This window comes from Poromitra crassiceps (assembly GCF_964638095.1).
Source record: "Poromitra crassiceps genome assembly, chromosome: 6".
In the NCBI taxonomy this organism is placed as follows: domain Eukaryota; kingdom Metazoa; phylum Chordata; class Actinopteri; order Beryciformes; family Melamphaidae; genus Poromitra; species Poromitra crassiceps.
In genome coordinates this window covers 58192419-58198085 of record NC_139627.1, presented here as the reverse complement: position 1 = coordinate 58198085, position 5667 = coordinate 58192419, and the positions used below count along the sequence as shown (strand labels likewise).

At 43.8% G+C, this 5667-nt stretch overlaps 1 pseudogene across 1 annotated transcript; it reads left to right on the top strand.

Annotated features, from left to right (window-relative positions):
• The first annotated feature begins 339 nt into the window (after positions 1–339).
• LOC310777991 (WD repeat domain phosphoinositide-interacting protein 4 pseudogene) lies at positions 340–4069 on the top strand (annotated as a pseudogene). Its single transcript has 2 exons — positions 340–1275; positions 3971–4069. The product of its transcript is annotated as a WD repeat domain phosphoinositide-interacting protein 4 pseudogene (transcript).
• The last annotated feature ends 1598 nt before the right edge of the window (positions 4070–5667 follow it).

Genomic DNA, 5667 nt, shown 5'->3' with positions numbered 1-5667 from the left:
GTCCCATCCCTACCGATGACGTCACAATTGTTTGAGTGACATCACTGATGACATGACATCATCAGTGATGTCATAAATGGCGATGAGGCTGCTATTTGGGGAAGGCAAAATTCAACACGGGGAAAGTGAAGTTCAGGTCAGGATTCCTCTGGGGAAATTTCTGAGACTTTTCCTAACCGACAAAATTGATGTGGTGACAAAGACAACCCTCTGAAAGGTCGCCCTACATCATATATTCATGTTTGTCACAAATCTCAGGATCAGAGGGAAGAAGTCAAGGGTCCTTATGATCCCATTGAAGCTGTAGTTTGCCAATATCAGCACAGCGGTTTCGTAGCCATGGCTCACCAGAGAGGAGTCAACAGTCTGCAGTTCAACCAGGACCAGAGTTGTTTCTGTTGTGCCATGGAGACTGGGGTCAGGATCTACAATGTGGAACCCCTGATGGAGAAAGGACACCTAGACCACGAGCAGGTGGGCAGTGTTGCCCAGTGCTCCATGCTGCATTGATCCAACCTGTTGGCTGTAGTTGGAGGTGGAGTCAATCCCAAGTTCTCCGAGATATCTGTGCTGGTCTGGGATGATGCCCGGGAGGCACGGGATCCTAAGGACAAGCTGGTGCTGGAGTTTACCTTCACCAAGCCTGTTCTAGCTGTCCGTATGAGGCATGACAAGATTATCATTGTTTTAAAAAACAGGATCTATGTGTACAGCTTTCCAGACAGCCCCGTGAAACTGTTTGAGTTTGACACCAGAGACAACCCCAAAGGACTGTGTGATGTGTGTCCTAGTCTGGAGAAAGAGCAGCTCGTCTTTCCCGGTCACAAATGTGGCAGCTTGCAGCTGGTTGATTTGTCCAACGCCAAGCCTGGCACATCCTCTGCCCCATTCACCATCAACGCACACCAGAGTGAGATAGCCTGCGTGTCGCTGAACCAACCTGGGAGTGTGGCAGCATCGGCCTCCCGCAAAGGAACCCTCATCCGCCTGTTTGACACAACAAGTCGAGACAAGCTGGTGGAGCTACGCAGGGGAACTGACCCGGCTACTCTCTACTGCATCCACTTCAGCCATGACTCCTCCTTCCTGTGCGCCTCCAGTGACAAGGGCACAGTGCACATCTTTGCACTGAAAGACACCAAACTGAACCGACGCTCTGCATTGGCTCGTGTTGGGAAGGTGGGCCCTGTCATTGGTCAGTACGTGGACAGCCAGTGGTCTTTGGCCAGCTTCACCGTGCCAGCTGAGTGTGCCTGCATTTGTGCATTTGTGCCTGTATTTGTGCATCCATTTGATTTGAAAACGTGATTTCCCTTGTTCTTTTGATTATATATAAAGGACTTGGACGTGCTATATAAACATCATGGAAGTCTTTAAGAAACAATTAAGTTATCCTTTATTTATCCCCATGGGGAAATTCATCCTCTGCATTTGACCCATCCTCTACTAGGAACCTTCCTAGAGCTAGGAGCAGTGAGCAGCCGCAGTGCAGTGCCCAGGGGACCAACTTATTTTTGCCATTGCCTTGGTCAGGGGCACTGACTGGAGTATTAACCCTAACATACATGTCTTTTTTGGTGGTGGGAGGAAACCCACATGAACACGGGGAGCAGCCTGCCCTCCAACTGGATACGACCCACAACATTGTTTGTACAAGCAGCCGTTTCAACGTTAAGTGGCCTCTAGCGGTCATGTGACCAGTCATGTGACCATCCCCATGTCCTCAGGGCCTACTGCCATGCAGGTGGGGTCGTCAAAAAGGGCCTTTCTGTGTGGAGTTTGCATGTTCTCCCCGTGCTCCCATGGGCTTTCCTCCAGATAGGAAGCCTCTGCTAAAAAAACATGCAAAAAAAGAAAAGGAAAGAAAGGAGGGAAGGAGGGAAGAAAGGAAGGAATTGGATGAGGGTGATTGTTAATTGGTCAATTGTTAACAGCACAGCAACAGCACATGTCAGTTATAAGGACATCATCCTCAAAGAGATACATGTTGCCTTCATTCAGACAAAGTAGCCACATGGTCACTGATGAAAATACTACAACAATGGTTTAAACTTTAAGGGAAAGAACAAAATATAGAAAATCAACTTCTTATTCTAAAAATTAAAAGAAACAAGAAATATTTTACATTTATTTCCAAATGTACCGTTTTCCCACTAGATGGCACTGTGACATTAAGTTTAATCAGGTGGCTGCAGTGGCTGATATGTAAGGGTTAATGCACGACGAGGTGTACATTATCACTTTTTAAGGGACGACGCGAGAGGCGTGAACCTCGCCTCGGACGGTTGCCTCTGCGAAGTCCCTTAAAAAGTGATAATGTACACCTCGAAGTGCATTAACCCGCTTATACCATGGTCACTTGCCAACAAAACAATAAGACCAGTCATTTATATTTCCATGTATAATAAATAAAGCAATCTAAATGGCTAAATGTCTGTTATTCTTACTGTAAATCAGTCTTCCACGAAATAAAATAGTCCCTCCCACCTCCACCCTCCGTTTTAAAGCCGACTCAAACGCTAACTTTATCACAGGAATGTGGGTTTAACGATGTTTTGCGTTCTACATTAAATGAAGACATTACCGTTTGGCCACTTGCTTTATTTTGTATGATAGATACGTATTGGCCAAGTATATTAACATTTAAGAGCGAAGAGTTTCAGGAAGTGACAGCAGCGGGGGTGTTGTATGTGTTGGGAATGGATTCAAGTGAAATGCAGAGAGAGTTGTCTCTCTCTCTCTCTCTCTGTCAAAGGCCCCGCACAGGAAATCTCCTCTTTGTCGCCGAGAAGAGCCTGGTGACGCGAGGTTAGAAATCTCCGAAACGAAAATCAAAATTGTAAATAAGAGTTATTTTTGATAAACTGAGCACACAGGGGTGATTTAAATAGTTACTTTGACCGACTAAATTTTTTTCTCAACTTCCAAAATTGTCATATTAACCCTTAAAGGTACTGAGATATAAACATACTGAAAAATATCTGTATCGGCCTCGAATACCCCATATCAGTCAATCCCTGATATGCAACATGTCTTTAAAACTGACTGTGCATCACAGTTTCATAGTGAGTGTATCATTCATTATTACTTTGTGTCTGTATGTTTTGTTGGTCCATAGTTTTAACAAATATTCATGTTTGATATTATTTATTTTCTGTCAACATGTTACAATAAAGCGTATATATTTGGAGATGTAGTATTGAATACATTCATACAAAACAAAACTAAGCTAAACACCAACAGTTTACCTGAGTTGAAGGAATCCATTGGAAGATCTTAGTAAAAGTTACAGACATTCACACATGGAGAACGATTCCCATCTCAACATGTCTCCCATATGGAAACAAAATATATTTTACATTACTTATTTTTGCCACAATGCATTTCAAATACATTTAGAATAGATGGGATCTTCAAAATACATTTTGAAAATGCATTTGATGCCATGCAAATCTTTTTATTTCTGTCTCTAAAATGTATTCTTACCTAAAATGCATTTGATCAAAATATATGCCGGTTAACCCCGGCATGCAGATATGTGCAATATTTGAGGGAATTGTGCCTTTGATGATAAAAGCATGAGCATTGGCACAATGTTAGAGCATGACCTAAAGACAATTTTTACAACATGTTAGCAACTAAATACATATATCTGGAATTCAGGGAACGAAATTATAGTAGAACCAAATTTAATATTGGTGGAGTTATACACTAACTAGCACCACCTGGGTACAATAGCGCCTGCACGCTGATTGGCCGCACTCGGCTATATAATCTACTCTCAGGTCTGATTTCCAGCGTGCAGACGTATGTTGTCATGTGAGACTGAAGTAGACATGCGTGTAGGACAGAGAAGGAAAAAGCATAGCCATAGCCTACTTAGAGTAGAGAGCTGGTCGTGAGCGGTCCCTCTTGGAGCATGCTTTTTAGTGTTGTCTCCACACACTTGACTGTTGTGTTGTTGTGACAGGAATTCACCCACGGCGGAGGAACGTTGCAGCAGCAAAAGCAGGCTGGGGCAGGCAGCAGCGGTAGCAGCGAGTCTGTGGTCCATGTGCTGTCCTGGTAGTCCATAGATAGACAAACTCGCCAAATGCAGGGGAATATATGGACGGGCCTCAGTCATGCTTAGTCATAAAATTGAAAATAAGTATATGTGTCAGGGGAGGTTATTAATGTATGGAAGGGAGGATGAGCCTGCCTTATTTTTTAGAAGAGATGGGGGATTTTATATATATATAATCTTATAAAATATGAATCAAATAAAATTCATGGTATTAATGATATTCTTAAAATTCTTCAACAGTGACAGTAGGGCACTAATGGAAAGGAGAGCGGCATGTATGTGCCCTCAGGGGTACCCTACATTAACATTACCCATGGATGTATTAAAATAACTGGATAGGGGACGTGCCACGCCCACCCTTGCATTCGGATGGAGGTTGCTGACTGGCGCATGAAGCCATCATGGGGGGTTTTTCTTCCTGGTTTTACTTCCTGACCATGCGGCCCAAGGCGAAGTGCGCATGTGTGCCACATAAATAAAGATGGACGCCATTTGAGGTCCCGTTTAGTGAAGCCGCTGCATGTCAGATCGCCGCCCTGACGGCTGAATCCAGTATTAGGTCACAAGGCCCGCCCCCCCATGTTAGTGGATGGGAAAATCACAACCGAAATATTCACAGTAAATGTCAGATAATTTTTTTCCAAAGGTGGTTTGTATCATTTTAGATAGTCATTATCATGCTAATGCCTGTGCAAGTGGTCATTTTTCTGATCAGTTTGTTTTTAAAGGAGAATTTCGGTTTTTTACACCACAGTCCTCATTTCCTCACCGAAATATGTTTGGCTCCATTCGGATGCCCACGGAAGATTTTGAGCTCCGAGTAGTCTCCTCAAACAGGCTATAACGAGGGCAGACGGGGCAAGGTGCTTGCGCTCTGTAAATGTCACTTTTTCTGTCACATCGCGGCTCATTATGGTTGCAAATATAATTATGAGAACATGAAATCGATATCTAACTAACCATCGTCTGCTGGGAGTCCCGACAGCCCACTCCGTTTGCTGTCCGGGTGTCCATCACATAGATAGATCACATCTCCCGCTGCTGTTTGTTGTTGTCATATGTGGCATGATTCCACACGAGCGGTAACGGAATTGAAACGTCCATAATCTTGACATCAGATATCTATAATAATGCCAAGCTAAAACCTAAGCTAACAACATCACCGAGCGACTCAACTCTGATCTGCCCCGGATGGGGTCACAGTGCCCATCTTCCCCCTCTGTGAAACCACACTTCTTCAGAGAAACCACAGAAGGGGGAAGATAAGCACTGTAACCCCATCCGGGGCAGATCAATGCCGACTGCTGTGTTGTTGTTAGCTTAGCTTCTAGCTATTAGCTAAATAATTATATTTACAACCATAATGAACCGTGATCTGACATAAAAAGTGTCATTTACAGAGCGCGTGCAGCATGCCCCGCAGGCTCCCGTTCTAGCCCGTTTGAGGAATGTACTCGGTGCGACAAATCTTCTCTGATCCGAATGAACCCAAAAGTATTTGGGGGTAGAAAACATATTTTAAGCTGGAAATGAGGACCATGGTGTAAAAAACCGAAATTCTCCTTTAAGTAGTTATTTGACATATGAAAAGGGATAAAAAT